The following is a 22,526-nucleotide window of genomic DNA, read 5'->3' as shown; positions in this document are numbered from 1 at the left end:
TTCACCGCATCTCGCCACAAACACTCGCCGCTCATCCGCCCCGACCTTCCCACTCCTCTGTACCTGGGCTCTGCCGATGTTCCTGCCAATGCTCCAAAACGGCAACCAGGGTTTGATGACGTCACCTAGGTGTCCATCTCAAAATCCTTGGAGCAGCTCGCACTGGTAATCAGGAAGGCATATGGAATGTTGGCCTTTATTGCAAGGGGGATGAAGTATAAAAGCAGAGAAGTCCTGCTATAACTGTACAGGATATTGGTGAGGTCACACCTGAAGTATTGCGTACAGTTTTGGTCTCCTTATTTAAGGAAGGATATACTTGCATTGGAGGCTGTTCAGAGAAGGTTCACTAGCATGAGTCCGGAAATGAGGGGGTTGACTTATTAAGATAGGGGTTGGGCCTATACATGTTGGAGTTCAGAAGAATAAGAGGTGATCTTATCGAAACATATAAGATAATGAGGGGACTCGACAAGGTGGATGCAGAGAGGATATTTCCACTCATAGGAGAAACTAAAACTAGGGGACATAGTCTCAGAATAAGGGGCCGCCCATTTAAAACTGAGATGTGGAGGCATTTCTACTCTCAGAGGATTGCAAATCTATGGAATTCTCTGCCCCAGAGAGCTGTGGAGGCTGGGTCATTGAATTTATTTCAGGCGGAGATAGACAGATTTTTGAGTAATAAGGGAGTAAACGGTTATGTGGAGCGGGCAGCGAAGTGGAGCTGAGCCCATGATCAGATCAGCCATGAACTTATTGAAATTAGGGCAGGCAACAAGGTAGGTTTTAAGGAGAAACTTGAAGGAGTAAAGAGAGGTAGAGAAGTGGAGAGGTTTAGGCAGGGAGTTCCAGAGCTTAGGATCTAGACAATAGAAGGCATGGCCACCAATGGCTGAGCGATTATAATCAGGGATGCTCAAAGAGAACAGAATTAGTGGAGCGCAGATATCTCGGGGGGTTGTGGGGCTGAAGGAGATTAAAGAGATAGGGAGGGGCGAGTGCCATGGAAGGATTTGAAAACGATGAGAATTTTAAAATCAAGGCATTGCTTAATGGGGAGCCAATGTTGGTCAGCGAGCACAGCGGTGATGGGTGAGCGGGACTTGGTGCGAGTTAGGACACTGGCAGCCGAGTTTTGGATCACCTCTAGTATACGTAGGATAGAATGTAGGAGACCAGCCAGGAGTGCGTTGGAATAATCAAGTCTAGAGGTAATAAAGGCATGGGTGAGCTGCGGCAAGGCCGGAGACAGGCAATGTTACGGAGGTGGAAATTGTTAATTTTAGTTATGCAGTGGATATGTGGTCGAAAGCTCATTTCAGGGTCAAATATGACACCAAATTTGTAAACAGTGAGATTCAGCCTCAGACAGAGGAAGGGGAGAGGAATGGAGTTAATGGCTAGGGACCGGAGTTTGTGGCAGGTACTAAAAACAATGGCTTTGGTCTTCCCAATATTTAATTGGAGATAATTTCTGCTCATCCAGAACTGGATGTTGGACAAGCAGTCTGACAATTTAGAGACTGTGGAGGGGTCGAGGGAAGGGAAGTGAGGTAGAGCTGGGTTTCATCAGTGTACATGTGAAACTGTGGCTGTGTTTTCAGATGATGTCGCCAAAGGGTAACATGTAGATGAGAAATAGGAGGGGGCCAAGGATAGATCCTTAGAGGACACCAGAGGTAATGATGCGGGGGCAGGAAGAGAAGCCATTGCAGGTGATTCTTTGGCTACAATTAGAAAGATAAGAATGGAACCAAGCAAGTGCAGGCCCACCCAGCTGGACGACGATGGAGAGGCGTTAGAGAAGGATAGATTGGTCAAATGTGTCAAAGGCTGAAGACAACTCAGGAAGGAGGAGCAGGGATGTAATTTGTGACTTTGATGAGAGCCGTTTCGGTACTGTGGTAGTCATGGATACTGGATTGGAGGGATTTAAACATGGAATTGAGGGAAAGATGGGCATGGAGTTGGGAGGCGACAACACGTTCAAGAACTTTGGAGAGGAAAGGGAGGTTGGCGATGGGGTGGTAGCTTGCAAACAAAGTGGGGTCAAGGGTTGTTTTTTTTGAGGAGAGGGGTGGTGACAGCAGATTTGAGGGAGAGGGGGACAGTACCTGAGGAGAGAGAACCGTTAACAATGTCAGCTAACATGGGAGACAGAAAAGGAAGTTGGGTGGTCAGCAGTTTGGTGGGAATAGGGTCAAGGGAGCAGGAAGTGGGTCTCATGGACAGGATGAGCTCAGAGTGGTCATGAGGAGAGATTGGAGAGAAACTGGAGAAAGATGTGAGGACAGGAGGGATCCTTAGAGGAAGTTTGGCCCACTGGGCTAGGGGAAGGAAAGCAGAGGTGGCTGAACGGACGGTCTCAAACTTAGAGGCAAAGAAGTCCATGAGCTCCTCACACTTATTGTCAGAGGTGGAGGTGGAGACTGGGGAGAAGGGTTTAAAAAGACGGTTAGCAGTGGAGAATAGAAGCCGGGGTTTAGCTTTACATTTCAGAAGATTCTGGAGTCGTGAGCAATTTTGGCAGATGAGAGCAGGACACGATTATGCTTTATCTGGTCCAGCCAGATCTGGCGGTGAATGGTTAAACCAGTTGTCTGCCACGTCTGTTCAAGTCTACGTCCCTTGGACTTAAGGGAGCGAAGATCAAGTCTGTACCACGGGGAACGGCCAGGGTGAGAATAATTGTTTTATAGCTGTGTCTATTTGTCCTAACTGAAAATCAGCCGTTTCTCTAATTACTCTCCATTTTCATATCACCTATTGCTGATTGGTCCCCTTGGAGGATAAGCCACAGCCTGAAGTTCCTTTGGAATGTGTAATTGGAACCATCCAGCCCAAGTTCTGAGTGACTTTCCAATTTGTAATTCGATCCATTTTGAGTTCAGAAGCCACTGAGGATAGATCTCCCCAAAAGTCTCCAAGTTCCAACCGAAGTCCCTTGCCTCAGCGTAAGTGCTGCCTCCACCAGCTGAAGACTCTTGCCCCAGCACATGTGATACCTCCCACAGCTGAAGCCCTGACCCAGTGCAAGTGCATCCCTCCGCCAGCTGAAGACTCTTGCCCCAGCACATGTGCTACCTCCCACTGCCAAGTTCCAGCCGAAATTGCTTACCCCAGTGCAAGACCATACCCCCACATTGCCCAACGCCCCCCCCCCCCCGCCACTGCCCCCATAGGTGGGGCATTGTGAGCAGATTGTTAAGGGATTTATTGGGTGTGAAGTCAATAGTGACAGTGTCGTGACTTATTGATTTCAACCACCGAACGATATCCCTTGTAACACTCGCACCGAGCTTGCAGGCACCAGGGACTTGGAAGAACCAGGGCTCAGCGAGCGACGGGTTCAGAGGCTCGGCGGATGCGTTCGGCTGTAACGTGGTGTTGGACACATGCGCAGAAAAGGCTAAGAGACTTAGAAACAGAGAAAATAGGTGCAGGAGTAGGTCAGTCGGCCCTTCGAGCCTGCACCGCCATTTAATAAGATCATGGCTCATCATTCCCTTAGTATCCCTTTCCTGCTTTCTCTCCATACCTCTTGATCGCTTTAGCTGAAAGGGTCATATTTAACTCCCTTTTGAATATATCCAATGAACTGGTATCAACAACTCTCTGCGGTAGGGAATTCCACAGGTTAACAACTGTCTGAGTGAAGAAGTTTCTCCTCATCTCAGTTCTAAATGGCCTACCCCTTATCCTAAGACTGTGTACCCTGGTTCTGGACTTCCCCATCATCGGGAACATTCTTCCCGCATCTAACCTGTCCAGTCCCGTCAGAATCTTATAAGTTTCTATGAGATCCCCTCTCTTCCTTCTAAACTCCAGTGTATAAACACCCAGTTGATTCAATCTCTGCTCATGTGTCAGTTCCGCCATCCTGGGAATCAGTCTGGTGAATATTTGCTGCACTCCCTCAATAGCAAGAACGTCCTTCCACAGATTAGGAGACCAAAACTGAAAACAATATTCCAGGTGAGACCTCACCAAGGCCCTGTACAAATGCAGTAAGACCTCCCTGCTCTTATACTCAAATTCCCAAGCTATGAAGGCCAACATACCATTTACCTTCTTCACGGCCTGCTGTACCTGCATACCAACTTTCAATGACTGATGAACCATGACACCAAGGTCTCATTGCACCTCCGCCTTTCCTAATTTGCCGCCATTCAGATAATATTCTGCCTTCATGTTTTTGCCTGCAAATTGGATAAGATCACATTTATCCACATTGTACTGCATCTACCATGCCTTTGCCCACTCACCTAACCTGTCCAATCACCCTGCAGCCTTTTAGCATTCTCCTCACAGCTCACACCGCCACCCAGTTTAGTGTCATCTGCAAACTTGGAGATACTACACTCAATTCATTCATCTAAGTCATTAATGTATGTTGTAAAGAGTTGGTGTCCCAGCACTGAGCCCTGTGGCACTCCACTAGTCACTGCCTGCCATTCCGACTCTCTGCTTCCTGTCTGCCAACCAGTTCTCTATCCATGTCGGTACATTACCCCCAATACCATGTGCTTTGATTTTGCACACCAATCTCTCATGTGAGACCTTGTCAAAAGCCTTTTGAAAGTCCAAATACACCACATCCACTGGTTCCCCTTTGTCCACTCTGCGAGTTGCATCCTCAAAAAATTCCAGAAGATTTGTCAAGCATGTTTTCCCTTTCATTAATCCATGCTGACTTGGACTGATCCTGTCACTGCTTTCCAAATGTGCTGCTATTTTATCTTTAATAATTCGTTCCAACATTTTCCCCACTACTGATGTCAGGCTAACCGGTCTATAATTACCCGTTTTCTCTCTCCTTCCATTTTTAAACAATGACGTTACAATAGTTACCCTCCAGTCCAAAGGTACTGATCCAGATTCGATAGACTGTTGGAAAATGATCACCAATGCATCCACTATTTCTATGGCCACTTCCTTAAATACTCATGGATGCAGACTATCTGGCCCCGGGGATTTATGAGCCTTGAATCCCATCAATTTCCCTTACACAATTTCCCGCTTTATAAGGATATCCTTCAGTTCCTCCTCCTCACGAGACCCTCGGTCCCCTAGTATTTCCGGAAGGTTATTTGTGTCTTCCTTCATGAAAACAGAACCAAAGTATTTGTTTAACTGGTCTGCCATTTCTTTGTTCCCCAATAAAAATTCACCTGAACCTGGTTACAAGGGACCTACATTTGTTTTCATTAATTTTTTTCTCTTCACATATGTATAGAAGCTTTTGCAGTAAGTTTTTATGTTCCCAGCAAGCTTCCCCTCATACTCTATTTTCCCCTTCATAATTAAACCCTTTGTTCTCCTCTGCTGTATTCCAAAATTCTCCCAGTCCAAAGGTATGCTGTTTTTTCTGGCCAATTTATATGCCTCTTCCTTGGATTTAACATTATCCTGAATTTCCCTTGTTAGCCATGGTTGAGCTACCTTCCCCGTTTTATTTTTACTCCAGCCAGGGATGTCCAATTGTTGAAGTTCATCCATGTGATCTTTAAATGTTTGCCATTGCCTGTCCACCGTCAACCTTTTAAGAATCACTAGCCAGTCTAGTCTAGCCAATTCACATCTCATACCATTGAAGTTATCTTTCCCCAAGTTCAGGACCCTTGTCTCTGAATTAACTGTGTCACTCTCCATCTTAATAAGGGTGTTAAAAGAACAAGCCTGAAGGCTTTGTGTCTTAATGCAAGGAGTATCCGCAATAAAGTGGATGAATTAACTGTGCAAATAGATGTTAACAAATATGATGTGATTGGGATTACGGAGACGTGGCTCCAGGATGATCAGGGCTGGGAACTCAACATCCAGGGGTATTCAACATTCAGGAAAGATAGAATAAAAAGAAAAGGAGGTGGGGTAGCATTGCTGGTTAAGGAGCAAATTAAGGCAATAGTTCGGAAGGACATTAGCTTGGATGATGTGGAATCTATATGGGTAGAGCTGCAGAATACCAAAGGACAAAAAACGTTAGTGGGAGTTGTGTACAGACCTCCAAACAGTAGTAGTGATGTTGGGGAGGGCATCAAACAGGAAATTAGGGGTGCGTGCAATAAAGGTGCAGCAGTTATAATGGGTGACTTTAATATGCACATAGATTGGGTTAACCAAACTGGAAGCAATACGGTAGAGGAGGATTTCCTGGAGTGCATAAGGGATGGTTTTTTAGACCAATATGTCGAGGAACCAACTAGGGGGGAGGCCATCTTAGACTGGGTGTTGTGTAATGAGAGAGGATTAATTAGCAATCTCGTTGTGCGAGGCCCCTTGGGGAAGAGTGACCATAATATGGTGGAATTCTGCATTAGGATGGAGAATGAAACAGTTAATTCAGAGACCATGGTCCAGAACTTAAAGAAGGGTAACTTTGAAACTTTGAAGGTATGAGGCGTGAATTGGCTAGGATAGATTGGCGAATGATACTGAAGGGATTGACTGTGGATGGGCAATGGCAGACATTTAGAGAACGCATGGATGAACTACAACAATTGTACATTCCTGTCTGTTGTAAAAATAAAAAAGGGAAGGTGGCTCAACCGTGGCTATCAAGGGAAATCAGGGATAGCATTAAAGCCAAGGAAGTGGCATACAAATTGGCCAGAAATAGCAGAGAACCCGGGGACTGGGAGAAATTTAGAACTCAGCAGAGGAGGACAAAGGGTTTGATTAGGGCAGGGAAAATGGAGTATGAGAAGAAGCTTGCAGGGAACATTAAGACGGATTGCAAAAGTTTCTATAGATATGTAAAGAGAAAAAGGTTAGTAAAGACAAACGTAGGTCCCCTGCAGTCAGAATCAGGGGAAGTCATAACGGGGAACAAAGAAATGGTGGACCAATTGAACAAGTACTTTGGTTCGGTATTCACTGAGGAAGACACAAACAACCTTCCGGATATAAAAGGGGTCGGAGGGTCTAGTAAGGAGGAGGAACTGAGGGAAATCCTTATTAGTCGGGAAATTGTGTTGGGGAAATTGATGGGATTGAAGGCCGATAAATCCCCAGGGCCTGATGGACTGCATCCCAGAGTACTTAAGGAAGTGGCCTTGGAAATAGTGGATGCATTGACAGTCATTTTCCAACATTCCATTGACTCTGGATCAGTTCCTATGGAGTGGAGGGTAGCCAATGTAACCCCACTTTTTAAAAAAGGAGGGAGAGAGAAAACAGGGAATTACAGACCGGTCAGCCTGACATCGGTAGTGGGTAAAATGATGGAATCAATTATTAAGGATGTCATCGCAGTGCATTTGGAAAGAGGTAATATGATAGGTCCAAGTCAGCATGGATTTGTGAAAGGGAAATCATGCTTGACAAATCTTCTGGAATTTTTTGAGGATGTTTCCAGTAGAGTGGACAAGGGAGAACCAGTTGATGTGGTATATTTGGACTTTCAGAAGGCTTTCGACAAGGTCCCACACAAGAGATTAATGTGTAAAGTTAAAGCACATGGGATTGGGGGTAGTGTGCTGACATGGATTGAGAACTGGTTGTCAGACAGGAAGCAAAGAGTAGGAGTAAATGGGGACTTTTCAGAATGGCAGGCAGTGACTAGTGGGGTACCGCAAGGTTCTGTGCTGGGGCCCCAGCTGTTTACACTGTACATTAACGATTTAGACGAGGGGATTAAATGTAGTATCTCCAAATTTGCGGATGACACTAAGTTGGGTGGCAGTGTGAGCTGCAAGGAGGATTCTATGAGGCTGCAGAGCGACTTGGATAGGTTAGGTGAGTGGGCAAATGCATGGCAGATGAAGTATAATGTGGATAAATGTGAGGTTATCCACTTTGGTGGTAAAAACAGAGAGACAGACTATTATCTGAATGGTGACAGATTAGGAAAAGGGCAGGTGCAAAGAGACCTGGGTGTCATGGTACATCAGTCATTGAAGGTTGGCATGCAGGTACAGCAGACGGTTAAGAAAGCAAATGGCATGTTGGCCTTCATAGCGAGGGGATTTGAGTACAAGGGCAGGGAGGTGTTGCTACAATTGTACAGGGCCTTGGTGAGGCCACACCTGGAGTATTGTGTACAGTTTTGGTCTCCTAACCTGAGGAAGGACATTCTTGCTATTGAGGGAGTGCAGCGAAGGTTCACCAGACTGATTCCCGGGATGGCGGGACTGACCTATCAAGAAAGACTGGATCAACTGGGCTTGTATTCACTGGAGTTCAGAAGAATGAGAAGGGACCTCATAGAAACGTTTAAAATTCTGACGGGGTTAGACAGGTTAGATGCAGGAAGAATGTTCCCAATGTTGGGGAAGTCCAGAACCAGGGGACACAGTCTAAGGATAAGGGGGAAGCCATTTAGGACCGAGATGAGGAGGAATTTCTTCACCCAGAGAGTGGTGAACCTGTGGAATTCTCTACCACAGAAAGTTGTTGAGGCCAATTCACTAAATATATTCAAAAAGGAGTTGGATGAAGTCCTTACTACTAGGGGAATCAAGGGGTATGGTGAGAAAGCAGGAATGGGGTACTGAAGTTGCATGTTCAGCCATGAACTCATTGAATGGCGGTGCAGGCTAGAAGGGCTGAATGGCCTACTCCTGCACCTATTTTCTATGTTTCTATGTTTCTATGTAAAGAATTCTACCATATTATGGTCACTCTTCCTCAAGGGGCCTCACACAACAATTAATTAGTCCTTTCTCATTACACATCACCCAGCCTCGGATGGCTGGCCCTCTAGTTGGTTCCTTGATATATTGGTCCAGAAAACCATCCCTAATACACTCCAGGAAATCCTCCTCCAACGTATTGCTACCAGTTTGGTTAGTCCAGTCAATATGTAGATTAAAGTCGCCCATGGTAACTGCTGTATCTTTATTGCACACATCCCTAATTTCTTGTTTGATGCTGTCCGCATCCTCATTACTACTATTTGATGATCTGTACACAACTCCCACTAGCGGTTTCTGCCCTTTGGTATTCCATAGCTCCACCCATACAGATTCCATATCATCCAAGCTAATGTCCTTCCTTACTATTGCATTAATTTCCTCTTTAACCAGCAACGTCACCCCACCTCCTTTTCCTTTCTGTCTATCCTTCCTAAATGTTGAATACCCCTGGATGTTGAGTTCCCAGCCTTGGTCACCTGGAGCCATGTCTCCGTGATGCCAATTATATCATATCGGTTAACTGCTATCTGCGTATTTAATTCGTCCACCTTATTCCGAATAATCCTCGCATTGAGGCACAGACCCTTCAGGCTTGTCTTTTTAACACCCTTTGCCCCTTTAGGATTTTGCTATAATGTGGTCCTTTTTGCTTTTTGCCTTGGGTTTCTCTGTGCTCCACTTTTACTTTTCTTCTATCTATCTTTTGCTTCTGCCCCCATTCTACTTCCCTCTGTCTCCCTATATAGGTTCCTATCCACCTGCAATATTAGTTTAACCCCTCCACAACAGCACTAACAAACACTCCCCCTAGGACATTGGTTCCAGTCCTGCCTCGGTGCAGACCGTCCAGTTTGTACTGGTCCCACCTCCCCCAGAACCAGTTCCAATGTACCAGGAATTTGAATCCCTCCCTTCTGCACCACTCCTCAAGCTACGTAGTCACCTGAGCTATCCTGCAATTCCTACTCTGACTAGCATGTGGCACTGGTAGCAATCCTGAAATTACTACTTTTGAGGTCCTACTTTTTAATTTAGCTCCTAGCTCCCTAAATTCGTCTTGTAGGACCTCATCCCATTTTTACCTATATCATTGGTACCTATATGCACCATGACAACTGTATGTTCACACTCCCTCTTCAAAATGTCCTCAACCCGCTCCGAGACATCCTTGACCCTTGCACCAGGGAGGCAACATACCATCGTGGAGTTGGAATTGCGCTGGGGGAGGGGCGGAGTCGGTGATATTTTCCTAACTCTTGCGTTGGGAGACACATGTGCAGAAGGGAGACTTAGTACAAATAGCTACTCCATTGTTTCAACAGGGACGAGAGCATCAATGGTGGTGGTGAGGGTGTGAATTACAAACTGGAATCTAATTGAGGAATTTGGGGTTGTTTATATAGAGCATAACAGATACCCCGGAGTTTAACAGGCTAGAATCTAATCGATGATCATTTATATATAGAATAACAGAAATTCTGGGAGTGAATTACAAGCTGGAATCTAATCGAGGGGTTTGAACAGTTTATAAATAAAACCAAGAGTAAGTTAAAGGCTGGAATCTAATTGCGGGGTTTGCGGGTGTTTATATATCGCACAACAGATACTCCAGAGTGTTACAGGCTGGAATCTAATCAATGGATTCAGATGGTTTATATTTAGAATAACAGATACCCCGGGGTGGGTGTTAATTGAAAGAATTAGACGCTGTATTTAACGAGGAATTTCTTGCTTTGTTCGGACAGGATGATTTGTGCGAAGTTTGAATTGAAAACCTTCTCCTGCGTGGAAGGGACTGAGAGCCAGAGGAAGCCTTACGGAGGGATGGATGGAGATAGGAGCGAGACAAGGGAAGAGACAGAAGGAGTCAGGGGAGAGAGAAGGGAAGAGACAGAAGGAGACAGGGGGGAGAGAAGGGAAGAGACAGAAGGAGACAGGGGAGAGAGAAGGGAAGAGACAGAAGGAGACAGGGGAGAGAGAAGGGAAGAGACAGAAGGAGACAGGGGGGAGAGAAGGGAAGAGACAGAAGGAGACAGGGGAGAGAGAAGGGAAGAGACAGAAGGAGACAGGGGAGAGAGAAGGGAAGAGACAGAAGGAGACAGGGGGGAGAGAAGGGAAGAGACAGAAGGAGACAGGGGGGAGAGAAGGGAAGAGACAGAGGGAGATAGCGGGGAGAGAAGGGAAGAGACAGAGGGAGACAGGGGAGAGAGAAGGGAAGAGACAGAAGGAGACAGGGGGGAGAGAAGGGAAGAGACAGAGGGAGATAGCGGGGAGAGAAGGGAAGAGACAGAGGGAGACAGGGGAGAGAGAAGGGAAGAGACAGAAGGAGACAGGGGGGAGAGAAGGGAAGAGACAGAAGGAGACACGGGGGAGAGAAGGAAAGTGACAGAGGGAGATAGCGGGGAGAGAAGGGAAGAGACAGAGGGAGACAGGGGAGAGAGAAGGGAAGAGACAGAAGGAGACAGGGGGGAGAGAAGGAAAGTGACAGAGGGAGACAGGAGCGAGAGTCACGAAGAGATGGAGATAATTGATGGTGTGAATCCCCGGTTGCTTGGACCAAGAGGTGAGAACATCTTCCCCCTCCGCGCCCACCTCCCCTATCCCTCTACCCCTCCTCCTCACCTTCCCCATTCCCCTTCTCTCTCCATCTCCCCTCCCTGTCACATTCTCTCTTCCCTCTCCCAATCCCCTCCATCCCCCTCTCTCCCCCTCTCTTCTCACTCTCCCTTTCAACTTTCCTGTCCCCCTCTCCCCCACTCCAGCTCCTCCCTCACCCACTCCTCTCTCCCCCATTCCTCTCCCCTCTTCACCCTTCTCCCTTACACCTTCCCACTTTACCCTCTCCTTTCCTCTCCCTTTCCCCTTCCGCTCTTTCTTTCCCCCTTTCCCACTCCCTTTTCCCCTTCCGCATTTCTCCCTTCCCCCTTTTGATTGCACCCTTTCCTTTTCCCCTCACCCCTTCCCATTCTCCCCTTCCCTCTTTCCTTTTCCCCGATCACCCTTTCCCCTTCCCCTTCCCTTTTACTACCCTTCCCTTTCCATTTTTCCCTTTCCCCTTGTCTCTCCATTTCCCCTTCTCTCTTCCCCTCTTTTCCATGTAGGCTCCTTTGTTTTATTTGTGGAGGCATAGGCCGAGAAATCCATCTCTGCTGGTGGTGCACAATGGCGGTATCGGACCGGCCCCCCGTTACACGCAGACCCTGGAATTCAGGTCCATTTCAGCCCGAGAGGAATTTCTAGGCCAGAGAGTTCAAAAGCAAGGAAGTTATTGCTAAACCTTGGTTAGGGCTCAGCTGGAGTATTGTGGCCAATTCTGGGCCCCACACTTTAGGAAGGATGTCAAGGCCTGAGAGAAGGTTAAGGGGAGATTTACCAGAAGGGTTCCCGGGATGAGGGACTTCAGTTATGTGGAGACTGGAAAAGCTGGGGTTGTTCTCCTTACAGCAGAGAAGGTTAAGGGGAGATTTGATGGAGATATTCAAAGTCCTGAAGGGTTTTGATTGAGTAAATAGAGAGAAACTGTTTCCACAGGCAGGAGATGGGTAACCAGAGGGCACAGGTTTATGATAATCGGCAAAAGAACCAGAGGGAAGATGAGGATAATTTATTTTTACACTGTGAGTCGTTGTGATCCGGAATGCGTTGCGTGAAAGGACGGTGGAAGCAGATTCAATAATAACGTTCAAAAGGGGAATGAGATAAATACTTGAAGGGGAACTCCATTTGCAGGGCTATGGGGACAGAGCAGAGGGGAAGTGGAACTAATTGAATGGAATCTTTCAAAGTGCCAGCACAGGTAGGATGGGCCGATTGGCCTCCTTCTGTGCTATAAGTTAGGGTGGGAAAGGGCGAGGATTTCCAGTCGGCCGCCCTGGTCGAAATTGTTCTGTGAAATGTCTGAAGACTGCGATACATTTTTCCTTGGCTAATTCTTGCTCCATTTAACTCTTTGTTTCTCCTCCCCTCCCACTACAAACTCGGAGGCAGAAGGGAATGAGGAGGAGATTCCCTCCTTCAGGAGCTGCATCTTCTCCAAGCTCTTCCTCACTCACATGCTTTGGCTCTCCATCATGCAGCTCTGACTCAACCTGTTCATCGGCACCCTGAACCCCATGCTCAGCCTGCTCGCCAGCGGTGACTCCAGACAAGGTAAGGGGCAGAGGTCACTCGCTGATTATAGGGAGGGGAGAGGGGTAGAAGGGGAGAGGGAGAGAGATGGTGAGGGGGAAAGGGGGGAGAGAAAGGAGGAGAGAGAGAGGGGGAGAGAGAGAGTGAGGGGGAGTGAGGGGGGGGGAGAGTAAAGAACGGGAACAAGGTGAAGAGTGATACAGGGAGAGAGGGGGAGGGGTGAGGGGGATAGTCATGGGGGAGAGTGCGGGGAGACACAGGGAGAGAGGGGAGTGGAGGATAGAAAGAGAGGGGAGACAGAGGAAGAGAGAGAGAGAGAGAGAAGGGGAAGAGTGAGGGAGGGACAGAGTGGGAGAGAGAGAGAGAGAGGTGGAGACAGGGAGGGTGGAGAGTGGGAGAGGAGGGAGAGAGGGGAGAGGGGGAGGGACAGAGAGAGGGAGTAAGGGAATGGGAGAGAGAGAGAGGGGAGAGAGAGGTAGGGGAGAGAGAGGAGAGATGGAGGGAGGGCAGAGAGAGAGAGAGAGAGATGGAGGAGGAGAGAAATCTGGAGGTCGAGAGGGAGATGGAAGGGAGGGAGAGAGAAGAAGGGAGAGAGGAGATGGATGAGAAAGCAAAGAGAGGGGGAGAGAGAGGAAGGGAGAGGGAAAGGAGAGGGGAGAGAGAGAAAGGGATGAGGGAGAGACAGAGGGTGAGTGGCGAGGGAGGGGAAGAGGGAGAGCGGAGGGAGAGTTAAATGGGGGAAGAGAGAATGGGGGAGTGGAGATTGGGGGAGAGGTGGGGAGAACGAGTCGGGAGAGAGAGAGGGAAAGGAGAGAGAAGTTGGTGAATGAGCCTTTGTTCACTCCCAGCCCGATCACATCTCAGTGAGGTGAGGTGTCCAGGGAGCAGATGGGGTGTGAGGAGCAGGGTCACCTGTCTGTCTCTCTCTCTCCCTCTCTCTCTCCCTCTCTAAGGCACAGAGCAGTAAAGGCCCAGGCTCCATCCCCGACCTGTGCTCAGTTAGCTAATCTCACACCCTGTGTGGTACTGAGCCCCACACACACAGAGCAGGAGAGGCCTACACAACCCCTGTGATGTCATTGCATGGGCGCCAACCTCTGTGATGTCATCGCGTGGGCTCCAACCCATGATGTCATCACGTGGGCGCCAACTGTCATCGCGTGGGCAAAAACCCCTGTGATGTCATCACATGGGCGCCAACCCCTGTGATGTCATCGCATGGGCACCAACCCCTGTGATGTCATCGTGTGGGCGCCAACCTCTGTGATGTCATCGCGTGGGCGCCAACCTCTTTGATGTCATCACGTGGGCTCCAACCTCTGTGATGTCATTGGGTGTCTCCTTGTCTGTCGATTTTCCTCTCGTATCCCAATCCGCATGTCATATCCCAATCCACACCTTGTATTCCAATCCGCACCTCGTATCCCAATCCACACCTCGTATCCCTATCCGCATCGAGACTCGAATCCCAATGCACACTGAGACTTGAATCCCAATGCATACCGTGACTTGTATCCCAATCCACACCTCGTAGTCCACTCCGCATTGAGACTCGAATCCCAATCCGCACCTTGTATCCCAATCTGCACCGAGACTTGTATCCCAATCAACACTAAAACTCACATCCCAAGTTGTGTGTCTATCTGTGGGAGAGCAGGATTTGGCTTCACCATTCTAAATCCCACTCCCTCATGTGTGGGACTCATCCCAAACGACACCTCAGGAAAAAAAATCACAAAATATTGAGCAAAAAAGCAGCAAAATGTTGTTTGATTCTAACTATCTGCCTCTGTCTGTTTCTCCCTCTTTACCTCTCTCACTCTCTCCCTGCCTCTCTCTCACTGACTCCCTGCCTCTCTCTCTCTCTCTCTGTCTCTCTCTATGTCTTTGTCTGTCTCTGGTTTCCATCTTTGTCTCTGTCTCTCTGTGTCTCTCTGTCTGTCTCTGTCTCCCTCTGTATCTCTCTCTGTCTCTCTCTGCCTCTCTCTCTGTCCTTGTCTCTGTTACTCTCTCTGTCTCGTTCTGTCTCTGTTCTCTCTATGTTTCTCTCTCTGCCTTGGTATCTGTAACTCTGTCTCTCTCTATATCTTTTTCTGTCTCTGCCACTCTCTGCCTATCTCTCTCTCTTTCTCTGTCTCTATGTTTCACTCTCTGTCCTTGTCTCTGTCACACTATCTCTCTCTTTCTGATTCTGTTCTCTGTATTTCTCTCTCTCTCTGTCTCTTTCTCTTTCTCTCTTTTTCCATGTGCCTCTCTCTCTCTATCTCTATCTTTTCTCTATGTCTCTCTCTCTCTGTCCCTCTCTCTCTCTCTCTCTTCAGTCAGCAGGTTTACAAACGCGTTTGCCTTCACACTATTGTGTGGTATTCTCTGCGCCCCCTGGAATGGGCTAATCATGGACCGGCACAAAGGCAGAGCCCAACCTTCTGATAATGTCTCAGCTGTGAACACACAGTCGATCCCAGTCTCAGGTAATCCAGCTGTGAACACACAGTCGATCACCGTCTCAGGTAATCCAGCTGTGAATACACAGTCGATCCCAGTCTCAGGTAATCCAGCTGTGAACACACAGTCGATCACAGTCTCAGGTAATCCAGCTGTGAACACACAGTCGATCCCAGTCTCAGGTAATCCAGCTGTGAACACACAGTCGATCCCAGTCTCAGGTAATCCAGCTGTGAACACACAGTCGATCCCAGTCTCAGGTAATCCAGCTGTGAACACACAGTCGATCCCAGTCTCAGGAAATCCAGCTGTGAACACACAGTCGATCCCAGTCTCAGGTAATCCAGCTGTGAACACACAGTCGATCCCAGTCTCAGGTAATCCAGCTGTGAACACACACCTGTCCCAGGTACACAAACCTCTGATCTCTGGGGCCAGGGATCAAATTCAGCCCCAGACAATTGGAGATGAAGGGCTCCTGTGACTCTGTTTTTGGGACAGTTGGGGTATGGGGGATTTGGGGGAGTCTCTCACTCTCTGGGACAGTTTGGGTACGGGCGATTTGGGGGAGCCTCTCTATTACTGGAACAGTTGGGGTACGGGGGATTTGGGGGTGCCTCTCTATCTCTGGGACAGTTGGGGTACGGGCGATTTGGGGGAGCCTCTCTATCTCTGGGACAGTTGGGGTACGGGCGATTTGGGGGGAGCCTCTCTACCTCTGGGAAATTTGGGGTACGGGGGATTTGGGGGAGCCACTCTCTGGGGCAGTTGGGGTATGGGGGATTTGGAGGAGCCTCTCTCTCTGGGACAGTTGGGGTAGAGGGATTTGGGGGGAGCCTCTCTCTGGGACAGTTGGGGTATGGGGGATTTGGGGGCAGCCTCTCTCTCTGGGACAGTTGGGGTATGGGGGATTTGGGGGAGCCTCTCTCTCTCTCTGGGATGGTTGGAGTATGGGGGATTTGGGGGGAGCCTCTCTATCTCTAGGATGGTTGGGGCACGGGGGATTTGGGGGAGTCTCTATCTCTGGGAAAGTTGGGGTATGGGGGATTTGGGGGGAGCCTCTCTACCTCTAGGATGGTTGGGGTACGGGGATTTGGGGGAGTCTCTATCTCTGGGACAGTTGGGGTACGGGAGATTTGGGGATCCTCTCTATAGAAATTTTAAGGGGGAGACTTTCGCCGTATTTTTTGGGCGTTTTTTATGAGAGAAACCGCCCGGCGAAAGTTTGCCACTTACCTTTTGAATGGGACCGCCCAGATCGCGACATGACCGCTGGGATCAAAACCTGTGTGCACCGCCGAGCGAAGTGCCCGGGCCTAAGTTTGGCCTCAATGGAAGCCCATCCAGATCGCTGAGGGAACTGACCACAGAAAGCTGCTTTTTCAGCCCGGTCGGTGAGTACTCTGCAAAGAAAGGTGAGTTAAAGATTCTTTCGTTTTTTTTAATTGTAAAACGGCGATTAGCTTTAAAACTATCTTGGGTATATATTTTTACTTTTTATTTTTTAATATTGTAATGTCTGTGAGCTTGTAATGTTTGTAGCTCCACACTGTGGATGTGGACGTATTGTGTACTGCAAGTGCATAGTTAATCATTAAGCAGAACGAGGCAGTTTCCGGGGTCTTCCGAGAGAGCTGCCTCCATGTTAGGAGCTGTGTGTGTTGTGCTCTGTGAATATATCACATTTGGCAACTGAGATGGGATTTTTCGGATGATTTAAAGCTTAATTTTTGTTGGTGAAGGATTCAGCCAGCCGACAGAGAGACTTTGGAAGTTTCTGTCTTTGGAAAAAAGCTACAAAATCCGAGGTAAACTACAGCACATGGTGTGAACAGCTAAAGATTAAAATGGCAGGTGTATTGGGACATTTGTGTGAGTATAGACACGACCGGAAACATTTTAAAGCATACGTGGATCAGCTAGAAATGTATTTCACTGCAAATAACATAATCGAAGTTCCAGACAATGCAGTCCAGAACCAGGCTGTGTTGGAACGTAAGAGTGCGATCTTCTTATCCAAGGCAGGTCTGGCATTATACGAAACCCTTGTAAATCTGCTTGTGCTTAACGAGCCAAAAGACACAATGCTTAAAGAGATTTTAACGAAGCTGGAGCAGCACTATAACCCCAAACCGTTAGAAATTGCTGAAAGCTATCGTTTTGGGATTCGGAGTCAAAAGGCTGATGAAAGTATTGGTGATTACATCATAGCATTAAAAAAGCTATCGATGCACTGTAATTTTGGACACTTTCAAAACCGAGCATTATGGGATCGTTTTGTTTGTGGGGTGAAAAATGATGCGATCAGAAGGAAGTTATTGACAACAGATGACTTGACTTTTGAGAGCATGGCCGAACAATATTCCTGAGAATTAAATAATGATTACGGTTGTCAGTCAACCGAGGTAAATCACCTGCAGGTTCAAAGTAAAAGACGGGCATGGCCGAATGTCTCAGAAACTGGAAATTCTACCAGAGCGTCGAAGTCATGCGATAGGTGCTTGGGATAACACATTGCTCAAAATTGCCCATACATGAAGGCAGAGTGTTTCTTCTGCAGGAAGACTGGGCATCTTGCGAAGGCACGCCGACTGAAGGGTAAACCAGCTTTTAAAGCTATGAGTCCAGCGTTCAAAGCTATGAGTAGAAATCCAAAGAGACTACATAGCATGGAAGAACAGCAATAGGACGAGGAGATGTTAGAGTTACACGTCATCAGAAGCACGAGGTTAACGGACAGCGATTCGGAAAGCATCAAAATCCACATAGCTGTTGCGGGATTCAAGATACCAATGGAAATTGACACGGGTGCATCCGTGAGTGTTGTACCGGGGTCACTGTACTACGACAAATTGCATGATTTCCAACTGAAGAAATCCAAGATAGAGCTGTAAGGCTACTCGGGAGAGAAAATTCCTGTGGTAGGTCGTATCACCATACCGGTGAAATATAAAGATCAATTTCAGAACTTGCCTCTAATAGTAGTGAAAGGAGACAAGTCTGCCTTACGAGGAAGAAATTGGTTGAGCTCACTGAAGCTGGATTGGAGTAAGATTTTCTGTGTGGAAGCGAGATTTTCATCAACGGAAGAGGTTATCAAGCAGTATCTGAAGGTGTTCTGCAAAATGAGCAGTCCGATCCAAAGTTTCAAGGCGGGTGTCAGGGTACAGAAGGACGCTAGATCGGTTTACTACAAGCCACGTTCCATACCATAAGCACTCAAGGAGAAAGTTGAGCAAGAAATCAAAAAAGTAGAGACTGAGAACATTATTTGTAAGATAGATCGATGTAATTCGGCTACACCCATTGTTGTTGTACCTAAGTCCGATGGCAAGGTAAGATTGTGTGGTGATTATAAAGAAACCGTAAACCAGGTTCTAGAGGGTAATGTCCCCAATACATTGCCGAATATAAAAGATTTGTTCACAACACTGACAGGTGGTCAGATCTTCTCAAAACTGGATCTTACGAATGCCTGCTTCCAGCTTGAACTAGATGAGGAGTCCAAGTCATGTTTGACTATCAATACTCATCTAGGCCTATATCAATTTAATAGGCTACCGTTTGGAGTGTCTTCCGCCCCTGCCATATTCCAAGGTGTGATGAACCAGATTTTGCAAGGTATTGAAGGGGTAGTATGTTATTTGGATGACATACTAATTTCAGCACCAAATAGGCAAATTCATAATAACATATTGAATGAAGTCCTCAAACGGCTAGAGAAGCACAAAGTACGAGTGTCTGCTCGTAAGTGTGAGTTATTTAAAAACTCAGTGGAGTACTTAGGGTACAGAGTAGACAAAGATGGTTTACATCCAACCATGGAAAAATTGGATGCAATTAGAAATGAACCCACTCCCAGGAATGTCACTGAACTTCGTTCATTCTTGTGTCTTTGGAACTATTATGGGAAGTTCATACCAAATTTGGCTACATTATTACATCCACTGAATGAACTTTTGAAAAAACAGGCCCATTGGAAGTGGCCAAAAGAATGCAATACAGCATTCAAGAAGTGTAAAAGCAAATTGGTAGAGAGCACCATGTTAGTTCACTATGACATATCTGAGGAGATTAAGCTAGCATGTGATGCCTCTCCGTATGGATTTGGGGCAATAATCTCTCATGTATTAAGTAGTGGGGAGGAGAGACCAATTGCTTTTGCTTCACGCACTCTCAGTGCCAATGAGAGTAATTATGCGCAAATTGAAAGTGAAGCTTTGGCATTAATTTTTGGGGTCAAGAAGTTTCACAAATACTTGAATGGTCGTAAGCTTACCATCGTTAAGGACCATAATCCCCTAACAGCAATCCTCCATCCAAAGTCCCCAGTTCCAACCTTAGCTGCAGCCCGAATGCAGAGATGGGCTTTGACTTTGTCAGCATATACATATGATATTGAATACAGACGATCAGCTGATCACAGTAATGATGATGCAATGTCTAGATTGTCTTCCCCATCACAAGTTACACCCGATAGGGAAGAAGTTTTTTATTTTTCATACATTGATGAACTGCCAGTCACAGCTGAAGAGATTGGTAGAGCAACCAAACGTGACCCAGTGATGTCAAAGGTGTATGAGTATATTGCAAATGGATGGCCAAACCAGATAACAGCCAAAGATACACATCCATTCTTCATTCGTAGGAATGAATTATCAGTCGATAAAGATTGTATCATGTGGGGTGCAAGAGTGGTTATACCAAATAAATTCAGTTCCAAATTATGAGGAGACCTCCATGACCAGCACCTCGGAATGTGCTTGACCAAGATTTTTGCACGCAGTTATTTATGGTGGCCAGGTCTTGAAAAAGATATAGAGTACATCGTGAGGCAGTGTACAACATGTCAATCGGTAAGCAAGCAACCACCACCAGTACCATTACAGCCATGGAAATAGCCTCCCAGGGTGTGGCAAACGCTACATATTGATTTTGCTGAGTTAGAAGGACAATTGTTCATTGTGAATTATAGCTATTCGAAGTGGGTTGAGGTGTTTCCAATGTGGAAAATAACAACAAGTAAAACCTTGGACATTTTGCGAAAATTATTTTCTGCATTTGGCCTCCCTGAAGAAATTGTTTCGGATAATGGACCACAATTTCGTTCAGAAGAATTTGCACAATTCACGAACAAAAATGGTGTGAAACATACCAAGGTTCCACCATACCATTCTGCTTTGAATGGTGCAACAGCGCGCAATGTACAAATTATAACACGTGCCCTCATAAAACAAATGTTAGATCCTAATCCAAGGAAACAACAGTTGTCATTGGATCATAAATTGGCTAATGGTTTGATTACATATCGAAACACTCCTCATACAACTACTGGTAGGACACCAGCAGAGTTGTTTCTCAAATGACAGCCACGAACCAGATTCTCGTTGTTAAAGCCAAATTTGGCACAGTCCGTAGAAGAGACACAATTAAGACAGAAAGAGAATCATGATAAAGGTAGAGTAAAAGAGAGAATTTTGAAATTAAGGCAGAAGAGGAGAGTGAAGAACCATCATCATAAATGGTTAAAGTGGTTACCAGGAAGAGTGGTGAAGATATGTGGTACTCGCACATATTTGATGAAGATGTTTGATAATGGACAGGTTAGGTTTGTTCATATTGATCATATTTACCTACAGACAGGGAAGGAGTTGAAGGTGGGAATGATTCAATTATTTATGACTCATCAGACAGTTTTGATACACCAGTAGCAAATCCTAAAGTCAATGTACTGGAAACAAATCCAGGAGAGAATCAGAATGAAAATCTGAGTCCGAGTCGGGAAAACAAAGAGCCTGAAGTTAGAGTGAGTTCAAATGAAAATCAAGGACATTCCGTGGGGGAAAATGTTCCTCCGGATGAGCCTCGAATGAGTTTAGATTCGACACCATGTTTGGAATGTTTTGTTTGAAAGTGAAGGTATCCTTTTCGAAACAGAAAACAAGTGGTGAAGTTAAATTTGTAAATATGGAAAAAAAATAAGTTTATATCCTGTGTTATGTATAAACATGAAAGTTATGTATGATGGTTGTTGTGATGGCTTCTTCATTAAGGAGGGAGAAGTGTAATGTCTGTGAGCTTGTAATGTTTGTAGCTCCACACTGTGGATGTGGATGTATTGTGTACTGCAAGTGCATAGTTAATCATTAAACAGAACTAGGCAGCTTCCGAGAGAGCTGCCTCCATGTTAGGAGCTGTGTGTGCTGTGTTCTCTGAATATATCACAAATATAGCCTCTTTTTTAATTTTAAATGTACTTAATTCATTATTAATCTCATCATTCAATGATGTAGAAACATAGAAACATAGTAATTTGCAGCGCAGTAGGAAGCCATTTCGGCTCACCGTGTCCGTGCCGGCCGACAAAGAGCCACACGGCCCTCGGTCAGCAGCCCTGAAGGTTACATATAAACCTATGAACAATAATCAATGGCGAAAGGTAAATAGCATCCGGCCCAACCAGCCCGCCCCACAAAACTGCAATATTCCATGCATCATAACATTTTTAACTCCACCCCACCTGGAGGCATGCGATCTCCTGGGAGAGGTAAAAAAACAGAATAAAAACCCAGGCCAATTGGGGAAAGAAAATCTCGGAAAATTCCTCTCCGACCCATCCACGTGATCGAAACTAGTTCAGGAGATCATTCTGGCTGTATTCAATTCCCTGAAGTACTTACCATCGTATCTGCGCCAGCCAACAGAGGTTATCCAGTCTAATCCCACTTACCAGCTCTAGATCCATAACCTCCACCTCAAGTGCCCATCCAAGCATCTTTTTAATGTGGTGAGGGTTTCTGCCTCTACAATCTTTCCAGGCAGTGAGTTCCAGACCTCCACAATCCACTCCGTGAAGAAGCTTCCCCTCAAATCCCCTCTCAACCTTTCACCAACCACCTTAAACCTATGCTCCTTGTAATTGACACTTCCACCAAGGGAAAGAGGCCCTTGCTATCCACTATATCTAGGCCCCTCAAAGTGTCATACACCTCAATGAGGTCTTCTCTCAGCCTCCTCTGTTCCAATGAGAAAAAACCCAACCTATCCAATCTGTCCTCATAGCTAAGTTTCTCCATTTCACGCAGCATCCTTGTAAATCTCTTCTGCACCATCTCCTGTTACAATCAGGTCCTTTCTATAATACGGCGACCAGAACTGCACACAGTACTCCAGCTGTGGCCTAACCAGGGTATTATACAATTTAAGCATAACCTCCCTGCTCTTGTATTCTATGCCTCGGCAGCGAAAGACAAGCATTCTGTGTGCCTTTTTAGCAGTATCGGCATTGCCCCTTTCCTTTGTGAAAACATACAC

At 46.5% G+C, this 22,526-nt stretch overlaps 1 pseudogene; it reads left to right on the top strand.

Annotated features, from left to right (window-relative positions):
- Positions 1–22,526, top strand: part of LOC139266697 (equilibrative nucleobase transporter 1-like) — a 67,257-nt pseudogene that overhangs the window by 30,561 nt on the left and 14,170 nt on the right.

This window comes from Pristiophorus japonicus, chromosome 7, assembly GCF_044704955.1.
Source record: "Pristiophorus japonicus isolate sPriJap1 chromosome 7, sPriJap1.hap1, whole genome shotgun sequence".
In the NCBI taxonomy this organism is placed as follows: domain Eukaryota; kingdom Metazoa; phylum Chordata; class Chondrichthyes; family Pristiophoridae; genus Pristiophorus; species Pristiophorus japonicus.
The sequence above is the reverse complement of the archived record's forward strand: the minus strand, read 5'-3'. Positions and strand labels throughout refer to the sequence as shown.